Below are 14,835 nucleotides of genomic sequence, written 5' to 3'. Positions count from 1 at the left end.
AGTATTCATTTATGCAAATTATCTTTTATGTTTTCTTTGCACCAGACCTGAAAACAAATCTTATCAGTGTTGGTAAAATTCAAGAGAACAGCTACAAGGTGTCTCTCAAGGATGGAATTCGCAGGATCCGAGATTGTAATCTTGGATTGATCGTTGAAGCTAAGATTATAAAGATTTTTTAATAATTATGAAAACATAAACAATCTAAAATGTAGAAATCCTGTCAATTATTCATGATCGTAATTATATGATTTTAACATATATTTAACACTATGATATTTCAGTCAAGAATACATATCCGAATCTGCCATTATAATTCTTGACTTGATAGAACGGAGTATTTTTTTTTTTGGTTTTTTAGAAGTTTCTCTCTCTTGTCATATACTTGATGTATAGATTTGATGGATAAGACTTATATATTTATGGCAGAGAGAGGACCCGTTAAATAGAGTGTGTTTTAACATCATTCTCACCTTTCCATCATGGTGAGTAGTAGATATAATGGATAACTGGAAGAGGTAATGGGTAAAGTGAAAGACTTAATAGGTAGTTGAAGTAACTTCTCCACTTCCCCACTTCTCCACTTATCCAATTAGAATTAGAATTTAGTTAGTAACTAAATATTAAACAAAAATAATATGAATGTGAGTGGGTCACAAAACTAACATTCTCCCACTTGAAACACGTAACATCATTTACTTAATGATTTAATAAACAATTTCAATTACAATGTGCACATATACTAAATTCAACATTATTTGTTGTTATTAATTAAATCAACAAATATGAGTCATGGCGGTTGTACACCACTTTATTTAGCATAGTCACTTTCATGAACTATAATATTAGTCTATTGCCTAACACAACATTTCAATACATAAAGGGTCCACCATAATGCTTAGAATATCTTTATCTAAAATAAAACCTATCCTCATCATTCTGAACATAACGTATACAAGAGAAAACAGGTAATAACAGAAACATATATATAGTTGAGCAAAGTGTTAATTGCATAAACATAATATAATCTTTACATAAAGTCATTCATTGCTATTAATAAGACTCATTCTTTCAACATGTTCAACGAATGTTTTGGGCGGTAATCCTTTCGTCAAAGGATCAGCAATCACAAGTTTGGTGCTAATATGTTCAATCGTCACTTTATGTTTCTAGACTTCTTCCTTAACTGAAAAGTATTTCAATTCCATATGTTTGGCACCCTTAGAATACGACTGATGCGGTATTATCACAATGAAATTTCAGCGGCTTGGAAATATTGTCGACTAGTCCAAGCCCTGAAATAAAGTTCCGCAGCCAATTAGCCTGAATTGTGGCCTCAAAGCATGCCACAAACTCAGCTTCAACAGTGGATGCAACTATAATTGACTGCTTCGCACTCTTCCATGAGATTGCTTCTCCAGATAATTGGAACAAATACCCAAATGTCGATTTTTGTGTATCCACACAACCAGCATAATCTGAATCTGAATATCCAATCACATCAAGAAGATCAGATCTTTTTGTTGAGAAGTAGACAGGATGTTCCATTAAGATTTTTCCTACTGATTGTGGAGGGGAGTATCTTTCACAAAGATTTATAAATCTTTTTTTAGTTTCATGGGATACAACGACAACTTACTACAACTTATAATCCTCAAAAAAAGGGAGTATTTGAGAGGGAGAATCGAACAATCATGAATGTTGTGCGAAGCCTATTACAAAAGGGCCATGTTCCAAACACTTTTTTTTGGTCTGAAGTAGTTTGCTGGATAGTTAATGTGTTGAAAAGAAGTCCTTCTCGTTCTATTTCTGAACAAGACACTAGAAGATTTGAATACCCCACAAAGTTGACCTCAGATAGTTGCTGATTTTTTTTATCTAGGGAAAATGCATAAGTACCCCCTCAATCTACGCTCGAAATCCCAGAGACACACTTATACTATACTGTGGTCCTATTATCCTCCTGAACTAATTTTATAAATAATTTTATACCCCTTTTCAGCCTAGGTGGCACTAGCTTGAAAAAAAAATGTCAACACACGTTGGGCCCATAAAATAGTGTCATGTAGGCTGAAAAAGGGTAGAAAATTACTTATAAAATAAGTACAGAGGGGTAATAGGACCTTAGTATAGTATAAGTGTGTCTCTGAGATTTCGGGCATAGGTTGAGGGGTACTTGTGCATTTTCCCTTTTTAAGTACAGGCCAACTTTCCATCATAAAATTGTAAGATGGTTTCCTCCTTCTCCTAGATGGTTCATATGTAATGATGATGGGGCTTCCTAGGGTAATCTTGGTCCTAGATCTGGTGTTTTCTGTGTGAGAGATCATAATGGTAATCTTGTAGGGGTTAAGGATGTGAGGTTGGCTTATTCTTCTAACTTGAAGGTTGTGGCAATTGTGATTACAGAGGGTTTGCAATATTGTTTAGATGAACATTTTTATCAAATAATCATTGAGATTGATTCTTCATCGATGGTTAATATTCTTAAACAAGAAGGGGATTCTACATGGAGTGTGACAATGGAGGTCAACTCCATCAATAATATCAAAAATACTATATGAGCAAAAGTAGTGCACTCCTTCAAGGAGGGAACTACTCTTGGTTATTTTTTTTGCTCACCTCGCGTTTGTTTTTGTAGGTACTTATAAGTTCACTTATTATTAGGAAGTCCCAGCAGCTACCAAAAGATAATAAATCTCGACAAAGTAACACTCTATATAAAAGAATCAAGCAAACTGACTCTCTGAGTTGTAATTATATTCTCACAGTTCAAAAAATAACAATCAGACATTCACGTACCGATAACAAGCGTGAAGAAGTTTACAATTGATGCATAACTTAACAAACTCTTAAAATATGAAGTTATTTTGCTTGGTTAGAGTATCGCACACCTGGTGAGAGCAGAGAGGGCTCCAAAGTGGTACCAAACCAGGACTTGAATGGTGTATTCGATTTGTTGAGATATCATATTTACTTCCATCAAAGATATCATATCTTCAAAAGCTTTTTGTTGTCCATATATCATAGAAAAAAATTGAGTTAGTTGACTGATTCAAAGGTGATGGTGGTATTAATCTCTTTGTGGGATTCAAGCCATCAAAGATTAGACCAGAGAAAAAGATTTATAATTCATATATAATACTTAACAAATCTTACCTAGAACAATTTACACCTTCCTTTTTTGGGCTAGCAAACATTTGAGTTAAATTCGATATGGGCCTACTGTAGATGGAACCCAAGATCATATTGGGTGGTGATCTCCATTGATATTCTACCAGAATTTTTGAAGTTCGCCGAGGTCCTCGTGAGATGGCACAAACAATGTCCATCGGTGATTTATTTGATAATCACTTTGCTGAAGAGCTCGTAGTAGCTAAAATGAAGGATATATGATTTATGAAGTTGATTTCTCGGGGATCTGGTGCTTGGACTTCATCCAAGGGGGCGGATCGAGATGGGAAGACAACCTGGCTCTCTGTTACTTCTTTCGTTGCCTTTTTAGTGCTCTTTTCTCTTTAAGCTTTTTGCTTATTTTCTTTTGTACTTTAATAATAAAAAGTTCATGGACCATAAATTAATTTTTTGAATAAATAAATAGATACTCCCCATGTTTTTCATATTTACTAGTATACGTATCCGCGCGTTGTGCGGTTAATTGATAAGTATAATCATTAAAAAAAATTATTGACAATTTCAAAATTTAAATTATTATTAAATAATATTTTAAAGTTTATTTGAGAGAATATTTTTACATCTTGATATATTTATAATAAAATATTTATGTCAATAAATTAATATATTACGGTGGTTCATAAAACTTGTTCAATTTTAATAATTTGTTACTTTTCAAGAACCTATCATATATAATTCGCTCGATTAAAGCAATTGTCATATACAACTTTTTTCTAAAATTTTCACATCACTACAGCTTATAACTACAGCTTTACCATCAAGTTTAAATACCAAAAAAATATATCTTGAATTAAATTTAAGTGATCCTAACAATTGATGCATGTGTAAGATTACCCTATATTCATACAAATTATCATCATAAATGTTTTATTTTCATTTTTACAAAATGAAAATAATTATCATGTATTCGCTAAATAAAAAAGAAAAAGTAATATTCACTTTTAATATTATTTTAAAATAATCATAATTATTTATTTTGTGATTTTTTATTTAGCTTAAGGAAATACTGATAAAATATTAACACACTTTTTTTTAATTGATTATAAGATTCTATAGTAGTCGATGAGTAATGAAGAGTTATGAATGTATCTGAATTTTTTTTAATCTTTCCATTAACATATTCATTTAGATAGAACATATAAAGGGACTTTTATAACCAAAAACATAATTAAGGAGAAAATAAAATTTGTTTTGATCTCCTTTATTAGTATTTTTTTTGTTTACGATTGTCTTATATTCAAATAAAGTAATAAATAAAATCATTATAAGCAGAAATATTGTATAAATAGTAAAAACAACAACATATAGTTAATAAATAAAGACAAAAATTTGATATTAACGATTAAAAAACATTTCAATTTGACGGATTTATTTATTTTATATTTTTTATTCAGTTTACGACAACTAATAAAAAGTTATCAAAATAATTTTTGATTGATTATAAGATTGCATAACAGTAGATATGCAATAGAGAGTTATGAAACTGTTTTATCCACTAACATATTCATTTATATAAAATTTTCACTTTGACCAAATTAAAAGAATTATAAATAAATATATATTTACTACATAAACATAAAAAGTGATATTTTCGATTTTTAGGAGGATAATTTTACTTTCCAGTGGAATAAAATTAAACCCTTTAACTTTAGAAAAAGTGGGAGAACATGAACTACTATATGGCTACTTAAAACTGTTGCATCATGATCATATTTATTTTTTAAAAAGATAAGACTAACATTTGTATATTAACTATCGAAATTGAGAAATTTATAGAAGTATTTATTAAAGATAAATAATGTAATAATCCGAAAGATCCTCTTTAGAATTTTTAAATATTTATTTAACTTAAGTTAATTAATCGATAGTTAATGGACTAAAGTGAATATTTAATAAGATCCTATACTATTTGACCCTTATATAATAAAATAAGTGAGTAAAATTTATCACTTTTAGCACTAATTAGTTCTGAAAGTAAATAAACAAAAGAAAGAAGGAACGGAAGAAGGGTAATAGTATCTCGTCGGTTGCCAATTGCTTCACGTAAATTTTCGATTGAAGTTTTAATCTTCCTTTGTATGCTATTGCATTGAATGCTCTTTATGATGCCTAGAATTTCATTAAATGCTATATATATACATGTATGCAATTGAAAAGAGGGTTGTTGGAATTAAAATAATAATAATAATAATAATAAAAAGATTGTCAGATCCTATACATTAATACTATTATATTATTATATTGTTGTATTAGATTGGAAATTGGGATGAGGAAAACTTATGGTGTGGGTATTATTCCGGCGGCTTTGATTATGTGTGGGACGAGAAATGCTAACTTTATAATTGTTGTTATATGTTAAAACTCAAAATCATGATAAACCACCATTAATGGTGGCTGCAACTAAGCTGAAAGCTGAAAATAGAGAGAACCATTTCTCAGATTGAAGAAGAAGAAAAAGTGTTATGAACTACATGTAGTAGTCATATTTATACAGTTGAAGATTGAAGAAAAAAATATCTAACACTAACAGATTTTTAATAGAAAATTAACTAACTAATAAAGCTGTTAACTATAACAGAAAGCTAACTAACTATAACTAACTCCTTCATAATCTTATTAACTTCAACACCCCCCCTCAAGTTGAAGGTGTAGTAAACACAGCCAACTTGTCCATCATAGCAGAATGTTTGATTCCCGTGAGAGCCTTTGTGAGTATATCTGCCAATTGATTAACTGTGCTGATGTGATGTAATGAAATTAAACCTTCATGAAGCTTGGACCTCACAAAATGACAGTCAACTTCTATGTGTTTGGTTCGCTCGTGAAAAACTGGATTCTTGGCTATATGCAGTGCAGCCTGACTATCACAATATACTGGAAAAGGACCAGTAGGAGGAACAGTCAATTCAGTGAATAATCTATGTAACCAAACTAGTTCTCCAACTACCTTTCGTAATGATCTGTACTCAGCTTCTGCAGAGGATAATGAAATGGTCTCCTGCTTCTTAGATTTCCAGCTAACTGGACTATTCCCTAGCAGGACAATGTAACCACTAACAGATTTTCTAGAGTAAGGGCATGATGCCCAATCTGAGTCACAGAAAGCCTGAACCTCAAAATCAATAGAAGATAACATAAAAATGCCAAGAGTAGGATCATTTTTGAGATATCTCAACATGTGAAATGCAGCTTGAAGATGAGGTTCTCTGGGATCTTGCATGTATTGACTTAAATGTTGAACTCCATAGGCAATATCAAGTCTGGTGTGAGTGAGGAAATTCAGTTTCCCTACCAGCTTCCTATACAAGGTAGGATCACTCAATAACTTGCCCTCATGAGCTTTAAGTTTAGCATTAGGATCCAATGGTGAAGTCATGGGAGTTAGATTATCACAGTGGAATTCCTTTAGAAGATCATGAACAAATTTCCTCTGGGATATGATAACTTTATCATCTTTATATAGAATTTCCAATCCCAAGAAATAATGCAGTCTACCAAGATCCTTGATCTTGAACTGATCATGAAGGAAGTTTTTGAGAATAACAATTTCTTCAGAATCAGTTCCTGTGAGGATAATATCATCTACATAAACACCTAAAAACACAGTAGAAGAACCCCTTTTCCTATTAAACAATGAATAATCATATAAGGAGTGAGTATAGCCCCTTGAACTCAAAGCTTCAGTTAGCTTCTCATACCATTGTCTGCTCGCTTGTTTTAGACCATATAAGGACTTGTTTAGTTTACACACTAGCCCTGTTTGTGATACAGCAAGACCAGGAGGTACATCCATATAAACTTCCTCATTCAAATCTCCATGGAGGAAAGCATTATTGACATCAAGCTGGTAAATATTCCATTGTTTCTTTGTAGCTATGGCAATCAAGGCTCTGACAGTTGTCATTTTAACAACTGGGGAAAAAGTTTCTGTATAGTCTATGCCAAGATGTTGAGTGTACCCTTTAACCACTAGTCTTGCTTTGTATCTTTCCACACTTCCACCAGCCTTGTGTTTGATTTTATACACCCATCGACAACTAATAGCTTTCTTTCCAATAGGTAAAGGAGTAAGGGACCAAGTATTATTATCATGTAAAGCAGCAAATTCCTGAGTCATGGCTGTTTGCCATGCAGGATCAAGAGCAGCTTCTGCATAGCTAGATGGCTCACAGTCATGAGTAATATTTAAAGCAAAAACTTGACTTTTTTTGGATCCAATTCTGCAGAAGATATATGGTGTTTAGAAGAAAAAAATGCAGTCAATGAGGTAGGAGTTAATGTGTCGTTTTCTGTAGGTTGTGAAATAGGTATAGAATGAACATAATCTGACAGGTATGTGGGCAATTTGTGAGTTCTGTGAGACTTTCTGGTTGCTATATCAGGTTGACAGGGTGTTGTTGAAGATGAGGGAACAGATTGTGGACTAGAAAAGTCAGGAGATGAAGGAGGATTTGTGTCATTTGACATCTCAGAATCACACTGTACATTAGAGTCAAAGGATGGATTAGAAGTAGTACAATCATATTGATCAGTAAAACAATGAGTAGGAGAAGAAAAAGGAAAGAAAGTAGGATCTTTATTCATTGCAAATGGGAAAATGTTTTCATGAAAAATAACATCCCTGGAGACATACAATCTTTTAGTGGCTAGACTCATGACCTTGTATCCTTTTATATCACATGGATATCCCACAAAGACATGTGGAGAAGTTCTAGGATCAAATTTTGATCTTTGAACTTTAGGGAAGGTTGGATAACACAAGCAGCCAAAACTTCTTTAATGTGAGTAAAAAGGTTTTAAACCATGCAAAACTTCATATGGACATTTGTTGTTTAAAGGTGCAGATGGAAGTCTATTAATGATATAAGTAGCTGTCAAAATGCACTCTCCCCAGTACTTTGTAGGAAGTTTGGACTGAAAAAGAAGTGCCCTGGCTGTTTCAAGAATATAATTATGTTTTCTTTCTACCACACCATTCTGTTCAGGTGTGTATGGACAAGATTTTTGGTGAATAATACCTTTGGATTGAAAGAATTGGATAGACTCAGTATTGGTAAATTCAAGTCCATTGTCGGATCTAATCACCTTAATGGTAGTTTTGAACTGATTTTCAACTATATTAGTGAATGTTTTAATAACATGTAAGGCATTACTTTTATGACTCAACAGATGTGTCCAAGTAGACCTACTGAAATCATCTACCAAAGTAAGGAAAAATCTAAAATTGTCATGTGTGGGTGTTTGATATGGCCCCCATAAATCAATATGGACTAAGTCAAAAATGGCAGTGCTTCTACTAGTGTTCTGTGGAAAAGGTAGTCTTGTTTGCCTTGCCATTGGGCAGATTGGACAAATTAAAGGTTGTTTGTGTGAGAAATTCATAGGTATGGAAGATATATTCTTCATTTTAACAAAAGGAACATGACCAAGTCTATAATGCCACAACAAATCTGCACTATCACCAGGGATGACAATATTGCTACCAACAGAAACAGTTTTCTTGTCATTAGATGAACTATTCATTACAGAAACATTTTGATGAGGTAAACATGAAAGAGAAATACATTGACTATGTAACCTATCAGTTTTATGAAGTGATGGATATGTGGTAGATGAAATGGAATTCTTGCTCTTTTGTAAACAATCTGAGCAAAGAAGATACAAGCCATCATGAGCTTTACCAATTTCCAGAGGCCTTTTCAGTGAAGGGGCCTGCAACAGACAAGATGTGTTAGAGAAAGAAACAACACATTTAAGATGTAGAGTTAGAGAATTAACTGATATCAAGTTGTATTTGAAAGAAAAAATGAATAAGACACTGTACAATGTGATATGTGAAGTTATTTGCACATTTCCAACTTCTGTGACCTGACTTTATAGCCATTAGGTAATCTGACTAAAATATGTTCAGGTAAAGGTAGAATGTTGGTGAGGTGAAGTTTTTTAAAGGTCATATGGTGTGATGCACCTGAATCTAAGATCCACAAGTCATTTTTAGCCTTATAACATTCACATGACAGTTTGTCAAAAGCTATAGATGAAGTACATGCAATGATACCTGCAAAATTCACAGCAGGATTTGTTGCTTGCATGTTGCTTGAATTTTCTGCCTGAAATTGTTGAAGCAAGTAGGCAAGTTGTCCATACTGTTCCTTTGAGATGCCAATATCTTGACTGGTGGCTTGACCCCCAGAATTACAGCCTTGTTCCACATTAGAATCACATGACACTACAGAATTAGCTGCTACACCTTTCCCTTTGTTATTGTTTCTGCATGGCTTATTAGAATTAGGATTTTCATATTGTTGTTGTCTCTGAAATTGATTATAGCCTTGCTGTCCATTAGATTGAGGTCTTTGAGATCGATTATTGTTCTGTGGATATCCACGCAACTGATAATATTTTGTTTTAAAATGTCCTGGTCTCCTGCAGTGTTCACAATATGGTCTGCCTCTATGATTTGAAGAAGTAGATGAATAATTCGTCTGGAAATTCTGGCCTTTTGGAGTACCAGAAGTGCATGAAGTACCTAAAGAAGTAGCAACAAGAGAACTGGTTTCAGCAAAAGATTGATTGTTTGACTTAAACTCTCTTTGTTTCTCCTCTTGTATCAACAGGGCAAAAGCTTGTGCCACAGATGAAATTGGATTCATCATCAAAATGTTCCCTCTAATCGTTGTATAGACCTCATTAAGACCCATAAGAAACTGAATTAATCGTCTATCATGTTCAACCTTATGCATCATGTCCTTTGCTCCACAGCTACATGTACAAATGCAGTGAGTTTTGATGCATAAACCACTCAGTTCTTCCCAAAGTTTCTTCATCTTGGTGTAGTAAGCTGTGACATCCATAACTCCTTGAATGAGATCATTGATTTCTTTTTGAATTTGATATAACTTGGCACCATTGGTTTGATCATAACGATCCTCCAAATCAGTCCATAATTCCAAAGCACTATCAACATACGCTACACTATCAGCAATATCTCGATTTAATGAGTTTAAAATCCAGGATGTAACCATATTATCACACCTCTCCCATTGTTTGTAGTTTGGATCTGTAGGAAGTGGTTTCTTAGAATCTCCATTAATGAAACCCAATTTATTTTTAACTGATAAGGTTCTGATCATGCCTCTTTTCCAGGTTCGATAACCAATTCCATCGAAAACAATTGGTACAAGAAGTGCACCTGGATTTTCTGATGGATGTAGGTATAGCACAGTTCCTATCTCAATTCCCTTAGTTACTTCTAGATTAGTCACTTCTACCATTGTAGTGCAACAAAATCAATTAACAAAAGAAGGGATGAAAATGTGTAAGAAGGCAATAGAAAACAGAAGAAACAGCTGAAATCAAAAATAAAACCAGGTAAACTTGATAGATTCGATCTTCACAAGAAGAACAGAGATGAAAACAAACAGAGAGATTCGAGATCTTCACGAGTCGAACAGAAACGAAGACAAGCAGGAATGATCGAATCTTCACGAATAGAACAGAGACGAAGACAAGCAGGAATGATCGATCGATTGCTCTGATACCATGTTAAAACTCAAAATCATGATAAACCACCATTAATGGTGGCTGCAACTAAGCTGAAAGCTGAAAATAGAGAGAACCATTTCTCAGATTGAAGAAGAAGAAAAAGTGTTATAAACTACATGTAGTAGTCATATTTATACAGTTGAAGATTGAAGAAAAAAATATCTAACACTAACAGATTTTTAACAGAAAATTAACTAACAAAGCTGTTAACTATAACAGAAAGCTAACTAACTATAACTAACTCCTTCATAATCTTATTAACTTCAACATTATATTTTTATTATATGATTCATTATCAATTTTTTTAGGGCTAAGTGAAATAAATTACTGGTCGAAATTTTTTAAAAAAAAATTAGTGAAAGATAATAAAATAAAATAAATGAATTAGAAGCATTAGATGAGGGAATATGCATATGAATGTACGTCGGTACAGTGATTATGCATTCTGGGAAATTAACAAAAGAATTGGAAGTATTTGGGTTGGCCATAATGAGCCAATGATTGGTCATAATGAGCCAATCATTGGCCATAATGAGCCAATCATTGGCCATAATGAGACAATCATTGGCTGGAAAAAAATATTGTTGAACAGAAAATTAAAAAAAATTGATTTTTCGTTAGCACTGTTCTAATTAAATTAATAGTGCAAATTTTATATATTGGTCATTATACTATCAATCTAGTGTTGATAGGTGGACATGTGTAATTAAATATTATATGTACTGTGTTGCGTGAATGTCATTCGAATTATGATAGTGGAAAAGAAATAATCAAAATTTAATCCTAGGCTTGAAACTTGAAAAAAAAACTATGATAGTGGAAATTTCAATTGACATCGAGAATTACGAAATTAATTATAAATTTGGGTGAATTTTAGCTCAAGGTTAAACAAAAAAAAATGTGGGTATTATTAGTTCCGCAACTTTATTGTGAACTTAAATACTTGAATAGATTGCATCAATTTGGAAGCTCAACAGAAAAGGAAGACTCAAGTCCCGGAGTGATTATTCTAGTGGCTAAAGCAAGTGGATTTCTAAACCCTTGTTAAGCGTATGAAATTCGTGTATTTCTTTGTGTGGTGTTGAGAATGACTTGAAGACTTGTTGATTATTTGTTGGTGTTGTATTCCTGGTTGTAAATTGTGCTTTGTTATCAAAATGGTTATCTCCTACTTTTCATTTGAGCATGTCATTTGCATTGTATCTGAGACATGGTTGGGGTAAGAGGATGTACCATTTCGAGGGTCGTGTCGTGCGCCGCGACAGATGCATGGACATATATGTCCCCCATGGGTCCCGAACTGAAAGACAGCGGGTGTGTATTGTTAAGAAAGACATGTATCACTGTATTTGACATTGCATCTCATCGCATTGCACATTTTGTTATTGATGAACTTGAACACGTGTTTTGCTGACCTTGTGAGTTTTTCTCTGTGAAGCTTGTGACTGGTGAATATTGAGTTGTTATTAAGAATGTGTAAACTGATAGAGTGTGGTTATTGAGTTGTGTGTTTGGTAAACTGTAAACTGTTAGGCTGTAGCGTGGAGGTTTAGATAGGGTGTAAGGAGTACCCGTATTTTGTTCACTTAACTTGTGTTTAGAGGTTTGCTTGTTGGGTACCGCGTGGTTTGGTACTCACCCCTTGCTTCTACAAATTTTTGTAGGTTACGAGCCCGGATCTTCGTGATACCTGTCATTCTTTTCGTTTCCGAGGCATCTTGTGGAGGGTTGTGAGGTAGCTTCTTGTCATCTCAGCGAACTTTCCTACTCCAGTTTATGACTTTATTTTTACTTGAAAGACAACTTCATTTTAGACTTCTATTTTATTTCAATTCTAATATTTATATTAGAGGCTTGTGCACGTGACAACCTAGTTTTGGGGATTGAATTAATATGACCTGGTTTCATAATAGAAATTGTTGTTGGATTGTCATTTACTTCCGCACTTTGTTAGATATTGGGTTTTAGGCTGACTTGTCTTGGTGGGATAAGACGAGTGCCATCACACCCATTTTTGGATCGTGACAAATAAATGAGTTTTAAGAGTAATTTTCTATGAAGAGTTATAATACGGATAGATTAACGTAAAAGTGTGAACTTTAAAAAATCAAAATAATGTATTTTCTTAATTAAACACTGATGTAAAGTTATATCATGTTAAATTTAAAATCTATATTTTTTGAACATATCAGAAATTTCTATTTAGTTTTCTAAATTGTAATTCATTATAATCAATATAGTTACAGATTATGAATAATTAACAATTCATTTATTGATACTAAAGATTAATTATGCCATTGATATATGATAAAATGTCATAAATCACACTTTAAAAAAATCACAAACACGACTACTTTTATTTATTTTAAATTATATGTTATATAATAAATAGAAAAAAAATAAGGCAAACACGATTTTTTGAAAAAGTAAAAACAAATATGTACTCCTAATTTTAGACGTACTAATATTGTAAGAAAAATAAAAAAATTAATTGGAGAAGACTTCATCGTGCATGGAGCAGATACTTTTGCCACATAAATTTATATTTTGTTTTCCTTTTTTATTTTTTCCTTTTTATTATTATAAAAATACCCTTATCCTATAAAATACTTTTAAATTAAAATATCTTTTAATTTTATTTCAGATTTTAAATAAAAAGATACCATCGTGTATGGGGCATATTTATTTTAGCCCAGGGTTAAAAAAATAGTCAGTTAATTCAATTTTTTTGAATTTTTCTGATTTTATCTTCATTTATTTTCATTTATAATTAAAAAGTATCTCTATAGACCTCTAATTTTTTGTTTAAAATTTATTTTGTTAATTAAATGTAAATTTATTTTAGCTACATATTTATAATTAGTTATTAATATCTTCTTATTTGTTTTCTAAGTTTATCTTCTTCTTTTTTTTATATAGAATCAAAAATTATTCTTATTCCTTTAAATAGATCCTCAAATCTTAAACATTTTCTATTTTTTTTACATGTGGATTGAATATTTTAATGTTTCTTTTATTATTTTTATCTTCTTCGTCTTTTTTGATTAAATTTAAAAATATTTTTATTTTGTAAATAGATTTTCAGATTTAAAATAATTTTAAATTTAAATTAATACTATTAAGTGAATAGAATAATGATTCAATTTTTATGGTAAATCTTAGATGAAAAAAAAGAACTTACATGTCGATTGAAAAAAAAAAGTCCGTAGATTGGAAAAAAAGAAGGTACCTTCTTGTGGATTGATTTTAATATTCATAAAATAATAAAATTAATAATACAAAACAAATTGGAAGACTAATAAATTATGTTTAAATTATTTATTTTATTGCAAATTGCATTGCTAATGACAAAAATCAGACCTTCAAACATAAATAAATGACAAATTTTTTTCTTTCCTCAATCAACTGCGATAAAATAAGAAAAAAATCGGATAAAACATGCAATAATATTTTAAAATCTATATTTATCATTTTAATAAATTTATCCTCTTTGTCAAAATATTAAAATAAAATAAAGTTGTAATTCTTGTTCTTATTTAAAAAAATGTAGTTATCTACAAATCAATTTCAAGTAATGTTATAACCTAAATACTTCGAATATTTTAAGTAAACCGTTGAGGCTCACATTTACTTGAAGTCGGCTCCTTTAATTTCAAAAACAATAATAAAAAAAATAATATGTAAAGGCTTAACTCTCAAAACAAGAGAATATATTTTGTAATAAACCACGAAGTTTGAGGGTCACACATGTATGTTATTGCTCCGGAAACCATCACAATATAATAGTTAGCTAATTATTTATTCAGCACGATAATAATAAACAGATAAAGTATTTTACTAATAGGGTGTGTTTGGTATGAAGGAAATTGTTTTTCATGGAAAATATTTTTCTAGAAAATGTTTTCCTGAAAAACAAGTAGATTTTGAACTTATTTTTTCATGTTTGGTTGGTGAGTAGAAACTATTTTCCGAAAATGATTTTTAGTAATTAATTTATGAATGAAAAATGTTTTTGAGGAACATCTTTTATTTTTACTAGAGTAGAAAATAATTTATGAAATTGAAAATATTTTTTAAAAACAATTTTTTTTTAGG

At 31.5% G+C, this 14,835-nt stretch overlaps 1 long non-coding RNA gene across 1 annotated transcript; it reads right to left on the bottom strand.

The window, feature by feature from the left end:
* Positions 1-324: 324 nt before the first annotated feature.
* LOC107025513 lies at positions 325-3,536 on the bottom strand. Its single transcript, XR_001457411.2, has 3 exons — positions 3,160-3,536; positions 2,895-3,006; positions 325-1,484 (listed from the first exon to the last, which is right to left on the bottom strand). It is a non-coding gene; the product is annotated as an uncharacterized LOC107025513 (long non-coding RNA).
* Positions 3,537-14,835: the final 11,299 nt, after the last annotated feature.

Source organism: Solanum pennellii, chromosome 7 (genome assembly GCF_001406875.1).
Source record: "Solanum pennellii chromosome 7, SPENNV200".
Classification (NCBI taxonomy): domain Eukaryota; kingdom Viridiplantae; phylum Streptophyta; class Magnoliopsida; order Solanales; family Solanaceae; genus Solanum; species Solanum pennellii.
This window is presented reverse-complemented; position numbering and strand designations above follow the sequence as displayed.